At 39.1% G+C, this 25316-nt stretch overlaps 1 long non-coding RNA gene across 1 annotated transcript; it reads right to left on the bottom strand.

Moving 5' to 3' along the window:
- Positions 1-2080: 2080 nt before the first annotated feature.
- LOC120370876 lies at positions 2081-23124 on the bottom strand. The gene is made up of 3 exons (XR_005584008.1): positions 22803-23124; positions 21341-21381; positions 2081-2774 (listed from the first exon to the last, which is right to left on the bottom strand). It is a non-coding gene; the product is annotated as an uncharacterized LOC120370876 (long non-coding RNA).
- Positions 23125-25316: the final 2192 nt, after the last annotated feature.

Below are 25316 nucleotides of genomic sequence, written 5' to 3'. Positions count from 1 at the left end.
AGGGGTGCCAAATTTGTTAATCCGCCACTGGATGTGGCAATATCCAAAGGAAGGTACATTGGGGGACCTGGTCGGGCTCATATTGTGCCTTTAATGGTCAGGAAATTCTCTCTACAAAATACAATCAAGCAGCCACAGTTTCAAAGAGCAAAGAAGAATAATCATTTGGACTAGAAACATATTTCCCTTTATTCTCTCTATTTCCAGTGCTAAATAGTGTAGCAAAATATAACACACTTACCTCAATCCTGCAAATTTCTGCATATGGACAGACTGCTGAGCCTGCACAAAATCAGCAAAGTCAATGGGCCTCCATGCAACTCAGCAGTCCACTTTCATACAAGAAGTTGCAGGATTACAACCAGTTCTTTTCCCCAGCATTACTATCCATGCATATGCCTCTGATTGTGATTTGAGTTTCTTTTTTTTAAGCTTAGCCTTCAAGTGCTTTATGTAATTAAAAATATATATGAAATAAAGTTCAGGCTCCCCCTGAATTCCTTTTTGTTTTGATCAGATTTATACAACTGAAATTGAAATGCTCTGGAGACAAACAGCATAATTACATCTGTCCAGGAAAAACAGGACAGAGAGAAGAAAATCCACTCATCTGTAGGAAACATCTTTAAGGATTCTACTTTTCTCACTTCAGCTTTAAACTACTGTGCACCTGCAATCAGGGCCGGCTCCAGGCACCAGCCCACAAAGCAGCTGCTTGGGGTGGCCAATGGTGAGGGGTGGCATGTCCGGGTCTTCGGCAGCGGGTCCCTCACTCTCTCGGAGCAAAGGACCAGCCGCCGAATTGCCACTGAAGCGGTGGCAGTAGAGCTGCAGTTCGCGATCGCAGCTTTTCTTTTCTTTTCGCTGCTTGGGGAGGCAAAAACCCTGGAGCCAGCCATGCCTGGAATTCATTTGGAAATGGAAACCAATACATGATACAGCACTACACCTGCAAAGGAGGCTTCCTTGCCAGGAGCACACCACATCAGTGTGTAAGGCGCTACGAGCTGCCCACTGGTTTCCTGGTGGAGTTTAAAGAGTTCATTTAAAAAACTTATACAGCCCAAATGGGGTTGGAACTTCTTCTTGCTCTCTAGAACACTGCTATAGTTAGAATCAGCACAGGCACTTGAGCTGTGTCCCCCTCGATTTAAAGTGAGGAGCTGCTGGCAGGGAGTTTTAGATGAAGGGCACTCGACTTTGGGGACTTAACTGCCCCAACCCTTGTTTTGAAATAGGTCAGCAAATCTGGGCTATCTGCTGAGGCTTTGAGAAAGGGGCAGAGATGGATGGGGGTTGTAATTTTCTGGCAACGTGTGACATTTTGGGGAGGTGGGGGTGGCGTTGGTTAGCATTGGTTATGGGAGTAAAAATACGCTGCTGAATTTTAAATCAAAATAAATATAAACCCCTCTAGGGCTAAAATTTTTACAGTCTTAGGCTTCCCCAATACGGTTATTGTTTTAAATCTCATGATTTTAGCAAAACTCATGATTTTCTTTGTGCCTGTCTCATGATTTTTGAACACATGGGTTTGGCAATACTAAGGAACAGTTGTGACATATATCTTGGATCAAAGGTTGGGGAGGCTGGGGGACTCAAGGTATTCAGGACAAATGTATTGATCCTTAGTCATAATGTGCATGTTACTAAGATTCAGTACACTTCTTCAGAGAGTTCAAAGGGTTAAAATGAACTGGTTTCAATTCATTTAAAGATTATATGTAAATACATTCTCTTTCCAATCAATTTATGCCAAATAATAGCATTTAGTGTAAGATTATATATGTAAATGCATTCACTTTCTGATCAAATTATTCCATAAAATGGTATTTAAATGTAGACTAATTTGGAACCATGCAGTCATTTATGGACCTACTAATTTACATAAATGTTTCTTTTTAAAATAATCTACCACCTAAGGACAACCAAGCAGATAACATATGTAAAAGTGACCCAAAAGAGAAAAATTGTAGATCATTACCTGTGCAAACAGTACCTTTTTAAAAGTAAATTTAGAAGGTGATTTTTTATCTGACTAATAGAATTAATGTATTTTCATCTAGTTCAGGCTGTTATGAGAAATGGCATAAAATGGTAAGTAATAGTTTTCATGCAATTTTTTTCCTTTGCCTTTGTTTTACTTCTGTTAAATGGAAATTTTGTGTTATTAATTGCTTGATGATAAATGGTGAATTTCAGGAAAATAGGCCATCAAATGCATACTTATAACCACAATAGATAGAACTATGATGCATGTATTTTTACATCACTTGTAACAATTTGGCCTCATAAATAAGTTTTTTTGTTTGATTTAAAAAAATGCACTTTGCAATTGTCATTCACCTCTATCTGAAAAGTCCCATCAACAGCATAAGTCATAAAGCAAAGTTATTAATAAATTAATAATATAATATAATTTCCACTTATCAGATGTCCTCTGATCTCAGAGTAACCTACAGACAATGAATTAAAGATGGAGACTTTTGTTTCAATTTGTGTCTTTGGCAAAATTTCTGTCTCAATATGTGAAGTGTCCTATGTCTTGATGTCTCCACAGTTTTAGCAATTTTGTTTGGAACATCTTAAAAAGTTTCTTTATTAAAAGGTGTGGGAGAGGTACATTTCTGAAAACTGGAATTTGCTGTCTGAGAAGTTGTCCACTAGCAGCACAGCTGTCTTTCTTGATTATGTGGAGGGATGCTCAGCCAGTGACCCAGAAGACGTCTCATATCACTTAAACTTTGAGGTAAAGATGGTATAGTGTAACAAACCTAAAATGAAAGCATAAATCTCGGTTTCTATAAGTTAATGCTTATCCAGATACAGCAAAATATTGTAGCTGAGCTATTTGTAAATTCATTTTTGTTTCCATTTTAGAACCTTAAACTAGCTAAGCTTTGCCTGGTTGGACTTCCCAGAGTTTCACTTTCATAACAAAGTATGGAACCATTTGGCTTCCAATATGGTTTTGGGATTTTTACTGAAGGTGTTGCACACCTCTTGTCATTTTCTTGGTCAGTTATGTTGTGGCATCCGAAATCACAAAGCCCAGGGTAACAGGAAAACAGTAATAATCCCTATTACAAATTTCTGTTGTAACACTCTGTGATCAAAAGAAGTTCCAGTTTCTGCCTCTCCTGCACACTACTCAAACAGTTGCAGCAATTGTGAAGTCTGTGGGATCCCTGCAATGACATTTTAGAAAAAGTCTGCACGCTGCAATGTGTAACATTTTCCAGTGTAATAGTTACGTTCAATTCCAGTTTTCTTAACTGAGATCAGAACTAGAGCTGGACAAATAACTTTTTTTGGTTCACTGGCAGTTCTGAATTTTTTTTAATTTTTGTTTAAAAAATAGGTTGGGATTGACTCAAAATGATACTTTTTGGAATTTTCAGTGAACCAAATAGTCAGAAGAAAAATAAAATCAATACGAGTCAAACACAATGTTTCTTCAACCTGAAATAAATATATCATTTTGACTGAGCATTTTAAAAACTTCTAAAATAAAATTTGAGTTAATTTTGAATCAAAATGTTTAATTCTGATAATGTCTAAATGAAACATTTTGATTTTTTCAGTGTTTTTGTTCTAACAAACAATTCCACAAAAATGACATGAATTCGCAAAATCTTTTGGTGCCAACAAATCAGCATTTTTCATCAAAAAAAGGTTGGGCCAAATTTTTTTGCCAGCTCTAGTCAGAATTGTGCTAAACACAACTATGTTCATTTCTATCAGAGTCCTAAGATGGTTTTCTTGATGGATGTGGACAGGAATATTTTGTCTGAGAATTGTGCTAGATTTGTTCTATAAAAGCCTGCTACTTACTATCTGGTGGACTATATCATTGTTTGGTGAATAGTTGTCAGTCAAAAAGTTACTAACATTACTTAGGAAAAACATGTTGAAGGACTCTAGCTAATGGAGTTCATATGATTCTAATGTGACAGTGATCAAATTTTATTTACAGTTCATGTGGAACTGGGCTTCAAAGTCTTCAAACAGGACCAGCTTCCAACCTTTGTTAGATTCTTTGTGATAGATTTTTTTTTCCTGGGCACATATTGTAAAGACTTTTTTTTATATAACTTGGCACCATAAACATTTTTTCCTTTCTGTTTTTTGTGCTGCTCGACCGCTCTCCCACTACATAACTTCATGTACTGCCAATTTGAAAAGGTTCCTTATCTAAGGTAGGAACTGCAGTAAATTACAGGAAACAGGTTTCAGGGGAGCAATCAGCATGAGAGGCTCAGAGCAACCTAGTAGAACTAAATTTCCTTTTTGGCGCTCTTGCTTAAATACTTGACAGGAGGCTAACGCATGAACTTTGAACATTTAAGGTTGTGCATTTTCAAACCATATGTTTAGGTCTGTAAGAGTATACTTAATCTCCCTTTCATTATCCAGAAATCCTTCCAATCTTACTTCTTCACCTCCCCTCCCCCCCGCCCCACACACACACCAGGAGCAGCACAAAGCAGCCAGATCAGAGCAGAGGATTAGAGCTGAGGTTTTCACCTGATCCCATAAGTCAAAGGCAAAGCTCCCATTAACTTCATTCAGCAGAAGCAGGACTGGGACCCCTTATTTGTTAATAACCTGTTCAAATAGCAGCAGCAACAAGTGAGAGATTGGGTTGACAACCTTTTACATGCAAGTACGACCTTTATACTCAATGGTGACATTTGTATCCTATTAGCAAAATACTGTATTGTATTTAAGCAATAATTGCATTTTCTATGGAGACAAATGACATGTAAATCAATAAATGATGAGGCTGCATGCCAAGCACATTATTGATTTTCCTTCATTCATCTCTGAGCTTAATGCTCGAGAAAATAAAATGTATGCTATGATTTTTAACAAGTTGCATCTTTTGGACTGGATAAAAGTTTGTGGCAGTTGATAATGGTTTTCTCCAACTGAGAAATACAAGATTAAAAAAAAAGTGTAACTACAATTGGAGTGGATGCAGAGTAACTCAAATGATGAATAAATCAACAACAACCCATACAACACCCTTATTATCTACTGAGTCCTTCTGGTTGATCAGATCATGCACTCGTATCACCTGTATTTAACCACTGATTAAGTGCAAAATTGTGCACTCTTCCCTCCCCTTACCCCCCAAAAGTAGTTTGTTTTAGTTAAATTTATCCAGCGGAGGCCCAGTTGGTATTGCTCTTCTCTCTGAATGGTAAGCTCAAATGGTTCAAATCCCACACCAAATCAGAGGCTGCCATTGTAGTGAGATGCTGGAGAATGACACATTGAGAAGTGTCTTCCTCAAACATTAGGAGTAAAATCCTTTGTGCTTTTCTGGTAGCTGTCTGTCTAATGATTTTTAAGTTCCAAAGCATTTATTGGGAAGAGAAAGGAACAATCTCTGTGTCTTGGTCAGCTAGGGAAGTTGTTTGTACTTCCTCGGTTTTGGAAGTCCTGAAGGCCAATTCAGCAAGGGCAGCCAAGAATGCTGCTATAAATTTAATCCCCATTTGGTCTATGAATAACATTCATATTAGTGCCCTGTATCCCTTAAAAGCAGATCAGAGAGAATGAGGAGGGAAAAATTGCAATATATACACACACACACAATCTAGAAATTTACAAGTGATCTCTGCTACAAGAGGTGCCAAGCTATTTGTAAATATGAGACAAGATGTTTACATGCCACTCAGGGTCACTGGATATAGTTAATTAATTACACTCCAACTGGTGCATCATTGCAGTAAAAATGCTGAACTTTTTAGTCCTCCTTCTAAATCAGCAATAAAACCATTTGCTGAGAATATTTAAGGCGATTTAGTCAGCCTGGTTTGCGATGTTCTTATTGTATATCTTTCTGTGACACCCATGATTTAATATTACACTTTTTTCCATTTATTTACTTTGGCTCGAGTATACAGTCATGTGGAAGAAAAACACCTATCATTGTGGTCATAAATGTCAAGCAGCACAGCTCAGCCACTTCTCTTATATAAGGAATAATGTTGCAATATTCTTATACCCTGACCAAATCTTTCTGTAAGTTTACGGAAGGACCAGACTCAAGTGTTTATGTTTCTTCTGCATTTTTCTCATTCTCTCTTGCTTGGGAGTTATTTAACTTAATAACATGGACTATACACTCTGTTCCGTCAGCTAACCAGTGTGGCTATCTTCACTGTGACCATTCTGGTAAGTGTCTGCAGTTGTACAGACCAACCGGAAACTTCACAGGATCCTACAGTGGAAGCACTGGGCTAAGAAAATTTTCATCTGACTGCATTGTAAATTCATTGCTCTACCTGTGTCTCTATATATAGCATCACTCAAACAGAAGTAAAGAAAGATAGTTCCTTTAAGAGTCTCTAAACACATGAGTAGTTTAATTCTCAACAGTAATAATAATCATACAACATTCCTGCAGTAACCCATCTGATTTTGAGCTAAATGATCTATGGCAGTTGGTTTTCACAATGCATGTTTTTGTATTCATTGTGCTTATTGTGTAAGTCGCCTCTATCAAATCTTGTGTTTTATGTATAATATATACCTGTGTTTTGTGAATAAGACTATATTCTTCACTCACCAGTGCTTTAGTATTTGTTTCCTATTGTTACATAAAATATTTCTTGAGTAGCTGAAAGAGGATTTAGGATAAATCAATTATAGAAATAATATTGTGTATATTATTCATAGTGCAGGGATTCTTTGAATACCATTACTTGCTATGTGTTTTATTGAGAGAGAAAGAAAGAACAAGATCTCAGGTAAAATTTTCAAAAGTGTTCCTTGACTCTCAATGAGACATAGGGCCTATCTATACTGCCACACAGGTCAGACTATTGATGTGTGAATAGCAATGCGCACCAAGTGCTCTGAAGTAACTTCCCCCTGAATTAGAAGGTTCTTAGTAGTCCTTCATTAATGTGAACTAGGAATCTTTTAGTTTGCATCTACAGCATCCACATGGAGGAGTTACAGATCAGTACTTTGGTGCACATTGCTATTCACATGCCTGTAGTCTGAACTGCAAGGTGGTGTAGATGTAGTCTAAGGCCTATGTATATGTCTACATTGAAATCGGAGGTGTGACAGAAATACCCAGGCTAGTCTTGATCTAGCTGGCTCAAATGACAATAGCAGTGAAGATAGCTGCTTGAGTACATACACCACCAGTGGTGCTGCTGTGGCTTCACGGCTAGTGTTATTCCAGCTAGCTGGATCAAAGCCAGCTTGTTTATGTCTACATGTGCTGCAGTCAGACCTCTGATTGCAGTATAGACACTTTTGAAAATGGGATTTAGACCCTGAAGTCACTTTGGCAGATTGGGTTGAAAGCAGATAATTTTGAAAACATTACCCCTCATCTACTGTTCTTCGAATGAATACCAGGAACATACAAAATTTTAAACACCCTTTGACAAATGTGTTACTGCTATATACTTTGAGACTAAACAACCAGACCATCTGAAAGTTTTTGTACCTTTATAAATAATGTATACTTCTGTATGGACACTTTCCTCCCGGAGGAAAACTTTTCTTGCCTTATGATTGCACAAAATGTTGCATTAGAAACCAGACAGTGGGAAAACACAAAGAGCTGGATCGTGTCATTTAACTCACAGCCCTCTGTTAAGTGGGGCTGTATGGAGCCACACTGCCTCCAGAGGAGCACTGAGAAAATTGTAACTAAGGCTTCATAGAAACATGGAAGATTAGGGTTGGAAGAGACCTCAGGAGATCAGCTAGTCCAACCCCAACTAAATCATCCCAGCCAGAGCTTTGTCAAGCCGGGCCTTAAAAACCTCTAATGATAGAGATTCCACCACCTCCCTAGGTAACCCATTCCAATGCTACACCACCCTTCTAGTGAAATAGTTTCTTAATATCAAACCTAGCCCTCCTCAACTGCAACTTGAGACCATTGCTTCTTGTTCTGTCATCCACCACCACTGAAAACAGCCTAGCTCCATCCTCTTTGGAATCCCCCTCCAGGTAGCTGAAGGCTGCAGTCAAATCCCCCCTCACTCTTCTCTTCTGCAGACTAAATAAGCCCAGTTCCCTCAGCCTCTCCTCATAAGTCATGTGCTCCAGCACCCTAATCATTTCCATTGCCCTCTGCTGGACTCTCTCCAATTTTTCCACATCCTTTCTGTAGTGGAGGCCCAAAACTGGATGCAATAATCCTGATGTGGCCTTAGTGCTGAATAGAGGGGACTAATCATTTCCCTCGATCTGCTGGCAATATTCCTACTAATGCAGCCCAATATGTCATTCGCTTTCTTGGCAACAAGGGTACACTGTTGACCCATATCCAGCTTCTCATCCACTGTAATCCCCAGGTCCATTTTCTGTGTGCAAATTACTACCCCTGATGTGCCATCCCCACCCTCTTTTCACTGACACGGCAGTTCATGTACTTCCCAGGAATTGCTGTATGGTGCTGCCCTCGTGCAACTGGGCGAGAGAAGGCTGCTTGTGCTCAACCGCTGTACTGTAGTCACCCAACAGCCAACACAATTTCTTTTTTAGTAGGCTACAGCTGCTGCTTTTAATGCATCAGATGTAAAACTTGTACCCATTAGTGACTTGATCCACCACTCTCGATTTAGGAAAACATCTCCCTTTGACTTGTGGGAGTTTTGCCTACGTGAGGAATGTGGGATCAGGCCTCAGATTATATTTATGTGGACTTCTCTCTGATTGACCATTATGGAGGTCCTTGCCACCTACTCTGAAGCATCAGGAGCTGGCATCCATCAGAGACGGGTACTCAGACTTGATGGATCACTGGTCTCATCCACTAGGGGAATTCTCATGTTCCTATTTGGCAATGATTTCTGAGCAATATTTGCAAAACAATCTTTAATTGTTAAATAATGTATTAAATAATAAATGAAAATGTGGTATCTAATCTCTACTTAGTACTGGAGTATCATCACTGTTCACAATGATCCACGATGGTTCTGCCTTGGTATTAGCTACATTAAAGTAAACTAAAAGTATTTAGGTTGCATAATTGATCAAGTGGAAATACCTGCTGACAAATACTTCCATAAGGTTGCAGTTTCCCAGGGACATCAGCACTGGAACCTTTTCTCCATAAACTTAAGATTTAGCTGCTATTTCTTTTGGAGGGCCTTACCATGTTTTCACAAAGCGTTAGGCCAGTACAGACTTTAAGAGACATAGCAGAATGAGAATAGTTTAAACTATTCTCATGTTTAGCACATGCCTAAAGATTCAAACAGCCATCAGAACTGCTGTGGGCTCATAAGGTAGCATCTCAGCTTCCAAAAAACCAAAAGACAATTCCTGGCCATTAATTTCAGTGCCAACAGGATATGGCCCTTAATCCTCTTCTTGGAGAGAAATTTCCTTTCCTGAGACACAGAATTCAGTCTTCAGGCCCCTCCTCTACTCTAAGTCACATGGAACCCAAGCCACTGCCTAACTGATGTCCACATGTGTAGATCAGTTATGACATACAGCAAAAGCCCAATACCATTATATGACAAGACGGCTCTCCTAGTCTGATTGACAGCTATCCTGCCTATACCTTGTTAGAATGGAAAAAAATCAAACACTAACCAAAGGATAACAATCTTAAAGAAAATGTTAATTGAAATGTGCATGGTGCTATTTAGAATTAGAAAAAAAGATTCCAGAGATCAGTAAAAAGAAGGGGGGGAGGGGAAGTGAGAATTTTGCCAGCTGAGCACTGACTCCCAACTGTCAACGTGGAGGCTCCATGGTGGGTAATCCATTTTTAGCTATAGTAAGATTAACTTTGACATGAACAAAAAGCCATTTCTAATGTGCAGAAAGCCTATTATCTATCCTGAGCTGGGGATGGAGAGACATAAGCATGAAAGCATCATCATTTTTGCAGAGGGTGGCTCTGCAAACCTCAGAATAATAAATAGGAGTACAAACAATTAATATTAATTTGAATGCATGATGCTTATCATTTATTAATTTCAAAGTGTGCTGATTGGTTAATTACAGCTTTCCATCACTTAGCAGCATGAACATGACACTGAGGTCCAGCTGCCCAATTCCAAACCTTAAAAATTACTTTTTTCCTGTGTAACAGAACCCCTAGAAAAGGGCCATATAGTGAGACTGATTTTTAATCGGAATATCCCTAGGAATCAATGGAGAGGTCTGTGTAAAAACTGGTAATATGGTAGGGGGGCAAAATTGTTATTGTCAAACAGTAGTCGTCTAAATCACCCTCGTGCTCTTTGCAAAGTATTTCTTTGGATGTTATGAAGAGAAAGAAAGGGCACAAGAAACTCAAACAAACACTGAAGGTACACCTACACAGCAGCTGGGAAGTATAATTCCCAGTTGAGGTTCATATATAGGCACTAGCTCTGCTTGAGCTAGTGCCTACAAAGAGTGGCCACCGCTGCATAGCTTGCCTGAGTACATACCCAGGGCATCAGGCTGCAGTGTTGATGTGCCCTCAAACTCTGATACCCTAATAAAAAAAGAAAAGCTAAAATTCCATGAGATTCTGAACACCAGAAAATCATCATATGAAATCTGACCAGGAAGAGATAGTGAGAATCAAGAAAAATATCAGATCAACTGAAAGACTGAGCAGATTGAGAGACCTTTGCTTTCCCCAAACTGATGTATACTGAGGCAGACACTCTGATTTCAGCTCTCCCCTGACTAAAGGAGGAGGGAGATACTGGGGGAACAGAGGCAGAGGCCCTCTCCTTGGGAAGCTGATCCTACAGGTTCTGCCCAAGTTTGAAGATTGACTCACAACCTGGGTCCAAAGCCCAAGGCAAACCCTGTCCCCTTGATGAAACCTGCAGGGACAACTCTAAGTGAAAAGCCTCATGGAGATTTTCCTTTAGCCCATCTCCTTCAGGTCTTCCTTTGTGAGGGAGTGACTGGGCCCTCAGATAGCTTCTTGTTCACTAAGGCCCCAATCCACTTACCACTGAAATCAATGGAAAGTCTCCCATTGACTTCAGTGGCATTGAATCTAATGAGATGGAAAAACCCCTAAGGGGAACAAAGTTCAAAATCACAACTTGGATTCAAATTTCTGATGTTTTGAGAGAGGTTATAGAACCTTTTCTACTCCTGCTAGGAGTTTGTCTGCCTTTCTTTGGCAAATGACTCTGTGTGGTAGTTACAGACATGGTTTGTTTCTTCAGTTTTCTTTCTGACTAAATAGATTTATTCACATTTCCTGCCACAAGAAAAATTACAACTTCAAACTGAAGATGGCATTGAAGTCACAGTCCTCTGGCTGCTGCTCTTCCAGGGGTTGGATCCCTTGGTGGTGTACTTGGCCTTGGCAGCTGGACAGCGCATTTTCCCTGTACAGTGGAATATTTTTTTTTCCTCCAAGCCTATAGTGCTGTTACTTTCAGGCATTAGTTCTGCAGCTGCTCTGTGGGACTGATCCATTTCAGCAGGCTTTGGACCAGGGTCCAGATGACTTTCCTGAATTGTTCCCTCCTGCCTCTTCCTTCATTCTTCCCAAGACACCCTTTCAATGATACAAAGCCTCATTCTTCTTTTTCTCTACTCCTTCAGGAGCCATTCTTGCTTCCAGCATTCTCCCTCCGACATCACCAGATTTTTGTTCACATCCAAATACCTCCGTTTCCTCACTATCCAGGTCAAAATCAGCCTTAGAATAAGGGGCGGCCCCTTCTAATTAAGTCCCCTTTATCTACTAACAATCAAAGCTACTTCAATGTTAACAACTGACAGGAAAAGATAGAGTCTACAATCATCTGAAAAGCCACATGTAAAAATATATTTTAGCCTGATATAGTTTAAGTCTTTCACTTGAAAGAAAGCCCTTTTATAAATACAAATTAAGTCATGTAGATAATATAGGTATTCATAAAGGAAGTAAGTGTCACAACATGTCACTTTTTTCTCCTCCTTCTTTGAGATCTATTCTGACTGTTGATTATCAGGTGTAAGACACATTTTTTAATTTAAAGAAGGATGTACTCTGCTGTAGGTTGGTTTCATGGAACTTTCAAATGATCTGACCTGAAGGGACTGTTTTATATCCAAGCAGCAAATGCTGTCAAGCTTCCTGAGACTGGTTCAGCAGCAAATTTATGCTTTCCTCCTTGTTAAAAGCCTAAGTCATATATGGAAGAAATGGATGTGTTATAGCTAGGGAATTAATTTATTCATACACTACTGTGTAAGAGCCACTCTCCGCCAGATTTCATGCCTATGATAACTCTCTTTGGGAATTCAGATTCTAAAATAGAAAATATTGAAGAAAGTAAAGTTGATAACCTATCTGGAGTAGACAGAATGGGCTTCTACCTTTAAGCATTTATGATTAAAGGATGAATTCCATGCTTTTAATGCATTAGAGAGACTGAGGACTTAAGATGCTCACTTAATCAACATAATATGAAGGGAGAAAAAATGAATGCTTTACAAAAGATCTCAGAGGGGGGATAGGCTAGTATGGTGCATCTGTGCAGTGAGTTTCCTTCTGAGAAAATGGAAAGTGAGGCAGAGAGTGTTTGGGTAATGGAAGGAAAGATCACCTTTTCTTCCAGAAAGAGGTCTGCTGAATACTATTTTTGAAGTGTTAATTATGGATTGCTCCTTTGAATATTACACGTGGCTACCCCGAGAGATTGAAGTAATTCAGCAGAAATCACATAGTCCAACATTTTCAAATGTAGGCGCCTATAGGTAGGCACCCAAGTCAAAACTAATCTCAACAAGAAATGAGGAACATGCAAAATGGACCTGGAAGGTTATTTTTTAACACGGCTCACAAAGCTTAGACCATGTGTAGTTTCTAAAATAGATGTGAAGAGGTAAGGTATTCTATCAATCTGCCTTTTGAGATAGTGAAAACACTTTCTCCTTTACTTGTAACTGGCTAAAATATTCTTTGATTGCTATTTCACCATTGGGGGAGGTCTGTTTTTGTTGGTGTTTACACACACACAATTGTGGAATAGATGGCAATTATTTTAGCTGTATATTTTAGCTATATAGGGGAATAGCAATGTTGCATCTAGCTAGAATACAGTGCATAGTTCTGATCATCTTCACAGAAGTGAAACTGAAGACGACAGAGGCCAACTCAGTTAATTCATGGAAAAACAGAGCAGCTGTTTTCACAGTGCCGAACACAATACAATTAACTATTAAAATTAAGGGTCCTTTTAAGTTTCTAGTGTGCAAACAAAGTGTTACCAAAAATATTTGCATTCATTCTCTACTGCTTTCACTATGCTAGCAGCTATTATAGTGCCATGTTCTAATAGGAATTTCATCATGTATTCAAATTGGTGAGCGGAATCATTTAGCAGTTACAACAAATTGAGCTCAGCAGGCTTTATTTCAAGAACTTCAGTGGTGTCAAGTGGTCAGTCCTTCATTTTTAATTTCTGCATATATGAGATGCAAATTGCCTGATCTCTCATCCTAGCAGACAGTCATGGCATATGGCTCCAATTACAAACATACTCTTAAGTCTGAGGTAAATAACATTATCAGGATGGGGATGGGGCAGGTTGGATCAGAAAGAAAAGATTAATTATCTTGTAAAACTATTTTATTATCTTAATTGTCCACATCAGTCATGTTTTCCTAATTAGAAAAGTAAATTCTAGCATATACCTTCTGCCCTGATTTAGTGTAGCGAGGTCCAGCATTTGCATGAATGATGATTTTTCACCTCTGTAAACTTGAGAAGAACAAATTGACTATTTTATAAAAGCTGTGTATTTTATTATTAGATTTTATCACATACTAAGTGGACCACCCAAAGGTGAAGCACATCAGCCCATGGCACACACTTAATACTGGTCTGGTTGAAAGACAGTTATTAAACATTACCAAAAATTGATCACAGTTATCATCTAATCTACCTATAGGAAAAAATGGTGGTAATCTTATTCCACTTTTTGGCACCTGTTGTCAAATGCTAACTTTTTAGTGGCAACCAGCTTACTTGGGGCTGAATTTTGCCCTCAGTGATGACAGCGTCTTCTCTTGAAGTCACTGGGAGTTGGGACCATATAAAGGACAGATCTCAAATTTAATTAAGTCAATGGAAAGACTCCCACAACAGAATCCTGGTGCTTACCAACAAGAGATATAAAAGTATAAAATATTATTCAGTTGTCTTTTATACTGGACACAGGTGTCCTCCTTTCTGGCCTTTTCACTTATTCAGTGTCTTGAACCAGCATGATGAAGGGTCTGGGTTTTCCATTCTAAGCTACTGGTCACAAATAAAAATCTTGACCATAAAAATTTTTGTGAATTTCATTTACTTTGTTTTAGTTGAAATTTGAGCTGTATTGCTTACAATAAAGAAATGAACTTGGGATTGATCATATTATTTTCTTTCTAATGGATGATTGTTCCTCTTGTAATAAGTTTTCTTGTGCACATGCTGGTGGAAATCAGTGCTGGAATTTGCTTTCTGGGAGTATTTAAAAGTGCAAACTTAACATTTGGTTTCTGTGGTGAGCATTACTGTTAGTAAAATTTGATCACACTAACATTTGTATAAAGCAAACACAAAAACTGCTCAGATAGGATCAAAGTAAATTCATTTAAAAATATGAACATTCACAGAAATTGTTACACTATTTACCTGGCTCCAACATGTTGCATTCTTTAATATTCAGACTCTGAAATACATCTCTATGCTGGTCAGATCCCTAAAGCAAGCCATTTGTAGAGTTCTGATGAGCCGTAAACTCTTGTTTCTATTGCCAGTTTGTCAAGCTATTGATCCATAGCATCTTGCTTAGGGTTGTTTTCATTTTGACAGAAAAGCTTGAAGGAGATGCTGATCTTAAATGCAAAGGATCTTACTGTTTGGGGAGCTGACAATGAGCTTCTGTATAACCTGAATGAAGTAGATTTTGTGTATGTGTAACTCCTTTGATGCACAAAGTAAAAGGCCTATGGATTTTAGAAATTGTGTTGCAGAGGCCAAGAGGGGTTAATTCTGATGCATCTCCATTGGTGTGAGCAATTTTCAATCTTATTTTACATTAAGGAAGTTTTGTTAAATGAGAAGGATTCATGCCTTTGGATAAAATCAAAGATTATATGAGTTTTGGAGATAGATTCTGATCTCATTTACCAGTCTGAATCTGGAGTAATTCCTATAGAATTACTCTGGTGTTAGATCAGAGTTAATGAAATCAGAATATGGCTCTTTATGGGCATCGCTTTTGTGTTTATAGACCATCACTCATAACATCTAGGTCTTGACAATCCTTTCCTATTTATTATCTTCTAGCCTGTTGCCCCATGCTTCTTGAATGCTAATCTTATTTCCTTCCTCTCCTTCTCTTTATAGTGAACAATGAAGCTCTTCATAGTCCACAAAGAGTCCTTCCCCAACATCACTATTCCTAATCAGTGAGGCATTAGCATTGTGCTTTTTCACATGACATCCTAAAATATATCAAACACCACCACCACCTTTCCCCGATATGAGTATGCATGAGAGACTTACTACTTCACTATAAAACACCCTGTGGGTATGTTTGACGATTTACAGGTTCTCATTGTATTTGTGAAAGACAAAGAAGTTGAGAGTTTTACCTCTCTTTTGTTTTACTGAAATGTTGCTGACACATTCACCTAATCTTCATGCTAATACCACATCCCTGAACATATGCTATGTAGCACCATGATAGAGAGTTCAATTCATGTGAGGTCAATGTGAAAACATTTGTAATTTTAGATAAATTATAAATAAAGAATTTTACTAGGTTGCCCATTGGAAACTGAATATTTATTTCAACCATGCACCAATTTCTAAATAGTTCTAACTAAGCTTGTTGTCACAGTACGATTATATTGCTGGTTCACTGCTATTCTGGAAGATGGTGAGGACTTGTTAGAACAGAATTCACTGTCACTTTGTTGGTCTAGCAAATTACATCTGAAGTCTGGAAAAGTGAATTCAATCAACAGCAATAACAACAAAAATACAAAGTTTGGACCCTTGATAAGTAAAGAGAGTAATATATTTCAGAGGTAGTTATACCATTTTCTGAGTGAGGCATGCGGAGTTGTAAGGAGATAGTTTTTCCTCCCTGACGAAGGTTTTGTTTTTATGTATAATTTAGATTTCTAGTCATAGTTCATTTATCAATGCAATATTAAATTATAGCTACAAACATCTCTACAAGTTCTGGCATGACACCCAAAGACACCACAAAAGACTTCCAACACAAAAGTTAAACGGATTATAAACACCTAATTAAGAATAATAGCCAGTCTTGCATATAAAAGAGTTGTGTTTGGATGTGTTACATTATTATGGATCTCCATGGAATATATTTTTTCAGAAATACAAGCCTCAAACCTCTCAAATATTAAAAGACAGCAATAATAAGTTAGAGCATCGTATATTCTCTCTATCTTCACACCAATAAACAAGAACCTTGGGTCCTGATTCTGCAACTGGCTCTGCGTGGGCAGAACCTGAGCCAACACAGAGGCCCGCTGAAGTAGGACAAGGGATAATTTTTGCACAATACCTGAACTCTGGATATGTTCTCATTTTGCTGGGCTGTCATTAGTGGTTGGCCCCTCTTCAGTCCACTCCTCTCTGATCACTGAACCCCTTCAGCTGTCTTCAGTAATTATATGACTCCCATTACAGTAATATATGAATGCTTTGCGTACTTTGATGCATTTATCCTCACAACAGCCTGTCAGGAAGGGAAGTGCTATGATCTCCATTTTACAGATGGGAACTGAGGCATGGAGAGACAAAGGCCAACATTTTTTAAAAGTATTTAGACATTGCTCCTCTCAGCATTACAAGGCCTAAGTGTCTCAGATGACAATTTTCAAAAGTGACTTCGATACGTAGGAGCTTAAGTCCCATTAACTTTCAGTGAAACGTAGGGTACATGGCTCATGGGGCTCAAGTGGACTGCTGCAGAGGAGCATGTGGATCGGACACAGACTTCTCTTAGGGGAGAGTCTGATGATAGGGAATCTCCAGGTTATAGTCAGGAGCATAGGACGGAAGAGGATAATGTAAGGGCCGGATCAGATGATAAACAGTCACATAAAAAAGAATCTGGCACATCAGAAAAGGGCAGACAAATAAACAGGGACAAGTTTTTAAAGTGCTTGTACACAAATGCTAGAAGTCTAAATAATATGATGGGTGAACTAGAGTGCCTTGTGATAAAGGAGGATATTGATATAATAGGCATAACAGAAACCTGGTGGACTGAGACCAATCAATGGGACACAATCATTCCGGGGTACAAAATATATTGGAAGGACAGAACAGGTCGTACAGGGGGAGGAGTGGCACTATATGTGAAAGAAAATGTAGATTCAAATGAAGTAAAAATCTTAAGCGAATACACATGTTCCATAGAATCTCTATGGATAGAAATGTCATGCTCTAATAAAAATATAACATTAGGGATCTATTATCAACCACCTGACCAGGACAGTAATAGTGATGATGAAATGCTAAGGGAAATTAGATTGGCTATCAAAATTAAGAACCCAATAATAGTGGGGGATTTCAATTATCCCCATATTGACTGGGAACATTTCACTTCAGGACGAAATGCAGAGATAAAATTTCTCGATACTTTAAATGACTGCTTCATGGAGCAGCTGGTACGGGAACCCACAAGGGGAGAGGCGACTCTAGATTTAATCCTGAGTGGAGCGCAGGAGCTGGTCCAAGAGGTAACTATAGCAGGACCGCTTGGAAATAGTGACCATAATACAATAGCATTCAACATCCCTGTGGTGGGAAGAACATCTCAACAGCCCAACACTGTGGCATTTAATTTCAAAAGGGGGAACTATGCAAAAATGAGGGGGTTAGTTAAACAAAAGTTAAAAGGTACAGTGACTAAAGTGAAATCCCTGCAAGCTGCATGGGCCCTTTTTAAAGACACCATAATAGAGGCCCAACTTCAATGTATACCCCAAATTAAGAAACAGTAAAAGAACTAAAAAAGAGCCACCGTGGCTTAACAACCATGTAAAAGAAGCAGTGAGAGATAAAAAGACTTCCTTTAAAAAGTGGAAGTCAAATCCTAGTGAGGCAAATAGAAAGGAGCACAAACACTGCCAACTTCAGTGCAAGAGTGTAATAAGAAAAGCCAAAGAGGAGTTTGAAGAACAGCTAGCCAAAAACTCCAAAGGTAATAACAAAATGTTTTTTAAGTACATCAGAAGCAGGAAGCCTGTTAAACAACCAGTGGGGCCCCTTGATGATCGAAATACAAAAGAAGCGCTTAAAGACGATAAAGTCATTGCAGAGAAACTAAATGAATTCTTTGCTTCAGTCTTCACGGCTGAGGATGTTAGGGAGATTCCCAAACCTGAGCTGGCTTTTGTAGGTGACAAATCTGAGGAACTGTCACAGATTGAAGTATCTCTAGAGGAGTTTTGGAATTAATTGATAAACTCAACATTAACAAGTCACCGGGACCGGATGGCATTCACCCAAGAGTTCTGAAAGAACTCAAATGTGAAATTGAGGAACTATTAACTAAGGTTTGTAACCTGTCCTTTAAATCGGCTTCGGTACCCAATGACTGGAAGTTAGCTAATGTAACATCAACAATTAAAAAGGGCTCTAGAGGTGATCCCGGCAATTACAGACCGGTAAGTCTAATGTCGGTACCGGGCAAATTAGTCGAAACAATAGTTAAAAATAAAATTGTCAGACACATAGAAAAACATAAACTGTTGAGCAACAGTCAACATGGTTTCTGTAAAGGGAAATCGTGTCTTACTAATCTATTAGAGTTCTTTGAAGGGGTCAACAAACATGTGCACAAGGGGGATCCGGTGGACATAGTGTACTTAGATTTCCAGAAAGCCTTTGACAAGGTCCCTCACCAAAGGCTCTTATGTAAATTAAGCTGTCATGGGATAAAAGGGAAGGTCCTTTCATGGGTTGAGAACTGGTTAAAAGACAGGGAACAAAGGGTAGGAATTAATGGTAAATTCTCAGAATGGAGAGGGGTAACTAGTGGTGTTCCCCAAGGGTCAGTCCTAGGACCAATCCTATTTAATTTATTCATAAATGATCTGGAGAAAGGGGTAAACAGTGAGGTGGCAAAGTTTGCAGATGATACTAAACTACTCAAGATAGTTAAGACCAAAGCAGATTGTGAAGAACTTCAAAAAGATCTCACAAAACAAAGTGATTGGGCAACAAAATGGCAAATGAAATTTAATGTGGATAAATGTAAAGTAATGCACATTGGAAAAAATAACCCCAACTATACATACAATATGATGGGGGCTAATTTAGCTACAACGAGTCAGGAAAAAGATCTTGGAGTCATCGTGGATAGTTCTCTGAAAATGTCCACGCAGTGTGTAGAGGCGGTCAAAAAAGCAAACAGGATGTTAGGAATCATTAAAAAGGGGATAGAGAATAAGACTGAGAATATATTATTGCCCTTATATAAATCCATGGTACGCCCACATCTCGAATACTGTGTACAGATGTGGTCTCCTCACCTCAAAAAAGATATTCTAGCACTAGAAAAGGTTCAGAAAAGGGCAACTAAAGTGATTAGGGGTTTGGAGAGGGTCCCATATGAGGAAAGATTAAAGAGGCTAGGACTCTTCAGCTTGGAAAAGAGGAGACTAAGGGGAGATATGATAGAGGTATATAAAATCATGAGTGATGTTGAGAACCTTGTTAAGGAAAAGTTATTTACTTATTCCCATAATACAAGAACTAGAGGTCACCAAATGAAATTAATAGGCAGCAGGTTTAAAACAAATAAAAGGAAGTTCTTCTTCATGCAGCGCACAGTCAACTTGTGGAACTCCTTACCTGAGGAGGTTGTGAAGGCTAGGACTATAATAATGTTTAAAAGGGAACTGGATAAATTCATGGTGGCTAAGTCCATAAATGGCTATTAGCCAGGATGGGTAAGAATGGTGTCCCTAGCCTCTGTTCGTCAGAGGATGGAGATGGATGGCAGGAGAGAGATCACTTGATCATTGCCTGTTAGCTTCACTCCCTCTGGGGCACCTGGCATTGGCCACTGTCAGGAGACAGATACTGGGCTAGATGGACCTTTGGTCTGACCCGGTACGGCTGTTCTTATGTTTAAGCTGCAGGGCTATAAAATTGCAGTGCAGCCATTTGGGCTCAGGCTGACATCAAGTTGAAGGCTAGTGCCCTAACCACTGGACAATCCTTCCTCTTTTGCCCATCCTCACTTACCCTGCCCATTATGTTCCCTGATCACTTTGCCTGTGCATTCTACCCCTTCCTCCACCCTTGTCTGGTCTATGTAGGGTGTAAGTTCTTTGGGACAGGGATAGTTGCATTCCTTTGCATTTGTACAGAATAGCAACTGATCCTGATTGTGATTTCCTGTTACTACGGCAATATTAATAATAAATAATATATTGTAGAAAATAATGCCTGAAATTGGGCAAATTAAGCAGGAAATATATAAGGCATGCATTTAAGAAATTAATGCCATACTGTTTAGACCTTTTGAATTCAATGCATTACTAGGTTATATATTTCTTCATAGGATTATTTAATAAGGAAGAAAGTCAACATTTTTTCTCATTGTTACACACTGTGGCACTCTGCTCTAGTTCTCTGCTCTGTTCTTTCCCTCCTCGAGCTCTCTCCCCTCCTCCACCACCCAGCAGGATTGCTCCCAGCATTGAGGATTAAGCTGCATCTCTGTAAAGCCAGGTACATGCTCTCTGATTGTGTGGTTGGCCAGCACTGCCCAGTGTAGCTCTCCCTAGTGCTGGCAGCCTAGTCCCACAGGGCCAGGCATTGCTAGAAGGGAAACTATTGTGCTTCCACTAGCAGGCACAAGGGGGTAGGGGAGACAGAGGGCGATGAGTTGGGTGGCCCTACAGATTTAGGGCCACCCAAAGCTGAAGTTTAAAGAAATGGCCCTTCCCTGCCTGTAAGGCCTGATCCAGTGCTAAATACAGTCAAAGGAAAGATGGGTTTTTTTTTGTGCTGATGGCTGAGATCATTCAGCTGAGCTACTCACTATTGGCAGAAATTACTGCACAGCAGAAGCACATCTGAAGATTCCCTGCTATGAAGTGACCTGGATACTGATGAGCTAAGAATCTGTGGTTAATCCACCATTGATAATAATAACAAAAATACCTTACATTTGATATCACCTTTCATCCCAAAGAAATGTACTAGCTGCATTTGTAAACAGAAATGAACCATGGTTGACTGAGTGCTGTGCAACACCATATGCAGTAGTTTAGGGGAGGAAGTGATAATGAATATCACATCCAAATGAAACTGCAAGGGGGCTGGAATTTAAGAACAGAATATAATTACCTGAGCTGGAATTTGTCCAGGACGCTGGGGCTCAAGAAGTGCTATAGGATAGTTAATGAACACAAGCTTGTCAATGGAATGGTGATTTTTCCTAGAGGCCCTTAAGGGATATATACTATATAAAACCTGGTACTTTGGAAAGCACTATGTCAACATATTTTAATAATGCTTATTTGCTTTTTTTGACAGCATAAATTCCCTTAGTGTGTAGGCATTTAAAAAGTGCATATGATTTACTCTAATCCTTGTCTTTTAAATGGATTATAACATGAAAAAGTTTAAATGGAAAGCATATCTCCCAGCAATTCTGGGGAACCAACCCATCTGCTCTAAACATTGTCCTTTCCTCCATCAATTCTCTCAACACCACCCTTATTCTGTATTAAATTCAAGATGTAATTCACTCTCTGATAAACAGTACCTTCCTGCTAAAAGACAAGGAGGAAATATTTTAACTTTAATAGATTAAAAAATAACAGGTTAAAGACAGTGAAATGAAAGAAATGGAATAAGCCCTACTCCACACCCACATATACGCATTCACAGATACATGTACTTGTACAAGCCCACACAGACACAGAACAATTACAGGAATGCAGACACAAGTACACATATGCAAACTGCAATATGCACATATCAAGAAACGATTGAAGGAATCATTTCAGAGCAAGCAGCTCAGCAAGCTGTATTTTGATTTTGATTTTCAATCTCTCCTCCATTGGAGATGTACACATTACAGATTCAGGAGGAAAATTATCTCCAGGTGAAAAATACATAAGTTTGCCCTGTACTGAAAATGTTGTAAAGATATTTCATCAGCTCTGCTTGACTATTTTTGGAGAGCATAACTATGAATAAATCAAACAACAATGTGATTATATTAAATGTATGTGTGTTCATATCTATAATACAATATATAGTGGGGGTATAAATATATATATACTGAGCTTTTTAAAGCCACCTAACAAAGGTGGGCACTCAAGTCCAATTACTTTTAATGGATATTAAGTTTCCAAACCAATAGACAGCTGCCAAAATCTCATCCATAATATATGCACAGTAAGAAGAGCTAGTTAGCTGGGAATTTGGATGCCGGAAAATGGTCAGGGGCAGGGGGGGGAAGAGTTGGTACTGTCTCTCTTGTCTATATTGTCTGGTATGGGATTTCAATTATCTGTATAATGAAACACAGCACAGTTTTGTCCATCAAGCTGATCACACGTTTGTTTGTGTTATATATATATCACTGTTCTCATTAATAGCCAAAGACTCAGTTCCCAAACCTCTGTAATCTCAGCACAGTCTGAGTTTGAACAACATACTACTATTCTGCTATAGTACATCTCTTGCTTTCACAATGATACTGACCAAAAAAAGTCAACACCATCTGAGGAACACTGCATACTATCTGTCTATTTCCAATGTACCTGTGATCACCATAGTATCTAGTATGGCAAAGTACCTTCTTCGCAGCAGGCTCAGTCCTTTTTAGCCTTGGAGACACAGGCTTGGGCAAGGCAAATCCTTACCAGTAGCACAGGGTCTGGCTAGTCCTTTCCCCAGTCAGTCCCTTGTGCTTGTTTTCCTTCCCTTCTGGAGGGGAAGGGGAGTGCAGCCTGCCTTCCTGAAAGGGTTCAGTGTCTTGCTGCACCCAGCCTACTAACAACTTCCCTCACTATCTCTCCCCCCCACCCTCCATGCAGGGGAGGGTTTTAAAAGGTCACAAGCAGTTGGAGCCAGCTGAACCTAATTAGTTCCCTAGTAACCCCTTTTCCAGCTGAACCTTATTTCCCTGTGGTTCTTTCTCCTCAGTGGATTGGGAGAGGCCTTTTAACCCCTGGGACTAATTACTCCCCCACCCCCTCCGGTTTGTAGCTGTTTGTCCTGGGTTTACCACACTAGGCATCTCCATGGTAAATATTTAGGAAAACTCAAATATGCCGTGAAGTAGGTCAAGACTCTCTCTCTCATTTTAGAGCAAGCTAATTTTAGGTGTACCCTTAGCTTGAATATTGATAAAGAAAACTTTTAAAAAACATTTTTCAGGCAGGAAAATTCATTTTGTTTTGAAAATCTACTTTTCCACCAGAAACAATGAGATGTTTCTTTCAAGGCAAATCTGCACACAGATTCTTAATTTTGCTGTGTATATGGAATTTCCACTAACAGCTGCTTGTGCTGTTGGAAATGGGGTAATTTCACTATTGATCAATTTCACAAATACTTGCATAAGGGTGTAAGTTAATGGTTTCACAGCTCTGCACCCTTCCTTTTCTCCTACCAGCTGTCGTAGGGCTGACTTGACCTGACTACATACAGTAAAACCTTATTTAACAGGATTCCGGTTAACTATAAACTCATTCTGTCCTTTGATCTAATAGTGGCATGTCATTTCTTTAGGTTATTTAAAATCCTGATTATCTGAGGGCTTGTCTGCATGGACACACTCAAAGAAATTCATTTGAATTAACTAGAGGTGTGAATTTAAAGTGGATTAAACTGCATTAAAGCTTTGTGTGGACTCCCTCATTCAGAATTAAACTGGCCTTAATTCAGCTTATTTTAATTCACCTCCAAAGAACCACTTCCCTGAAACATAACAGATGTTCATATTCATACTGCAGAGAAAACAATTGGAGATTCAAAAATGTGTTATACATGTAGCCAGTGGGATAAACTCTCCCACTTGGAACACTGTGTCTAAGTTGACGAAAGGGGAACACGCATGAATAGCCCTTCCATAAACAGAGCGAATAAAGAGAATGTGGTTTATTTATACTATTCCTTGTTTCTCTATGCTTAGCAGGGGGGAAATTAGCATGAGCTACTACAAAGGAAGGACCGCCCCTCTCCAAAAATAGCACATCCCAAAAAAATTGTAAGCAGTGAACATAGTGACATGGCACCAATCCAGAACCCAGACTCTCAGCACCTGAGAAATTTGAGGAAGCTGGGTCCCAGTCCGCATAGTCTCTTCCTTACATGTGACATCTCTGCTCCCTTAAACTACATCCCACCATAATTTCATTCCTGACTGCCAGCCAAGTTGCAAATAAAAGGCCAGGTCACAGAACATAAGTCACTATCTTCACAGCTCAGGAGAAACTTGAGCACCTGCCACTTCCAGGGCCAGCCCTAGGTGTTTTGTTAACCATGGCAGAAAATGTTTTCAGAGGTGCCCACCATCACCACCACCCAAAAGGTACAAGCAAAAAACAGAGCTTTGGTGCCCCTAAAGTGATGATATGGCACCCTGAATGTTGGTTCTCTGAGTGGCCACCCTGATCACACACCCCTGGCCATACACTGTCATTGGAACTGAAGTTCCAGTGGACCTGTCTGACCCCCCTGAATGAAACACCATGATCATATATGCACTGAAGTTGCAATAGATAAACCTTGAATGACGTGACATTCGTTAACATATATGTTAGCTGCTTAGATACATTATCAAAATCTATACAGAAGTGTCCATTTTAAAACAAACACCACTGCTTTAAACCCTGATGCTTCAATAAATTTTGTTTCTAGAAGTAAAAGATTTTCAAAGGTTTCATAGTTTATGGCCATTAGATCATCTAGTCTGACTTCTTGTATATCATAGGCCATTAAATGTCACCCAGACATCCCTATATTCCACCCAATGACTTTAGTTAAACTAAGGGCTTGTCTACACGGTGCATTAGTCGTCACTGTTTACCTAAATACAAAGTATTCTGGGATAGACTAAGTAGAATAAACAATATAACTATATAAACTGTACTCGCAGAATGCCTTGTATTCATGCAAAAGTTTATGGTGGAAATCTACTAGTAGTTAACTGTTGTGACCTCTGTTCTTTGTATGTGTATATTTTGTTAGAAATAAGATGTGTGTTCTGTTGAGGTTTGCCAAAAATGAATTGTGTGCTATGTACAGTTAGTCAGGCTCTCTCTACGGTCTACTGACATCAGGAAAGTTATGTAGAAACCTAGAT

Source organism: Mauremys reevesii, linkage group 8 (assembly GCF_016161935.1).
Source record: "Mauremys reevesii isolate NIE-2019 linkage group 8, ASM1616193v1, whole genome shotgun sequence".
Classification (NCBI taxonomy): domain Eukaryota; kingdom Metazoa; phylum Chordata; order Testudines; family Geoemydidae; genus Mauremys; species Mauremys reevesii.
Note: the sequence above shows the minus strand (reverse complement) of the source record. Positions and strands in the feature narration are given on the sequence as shown.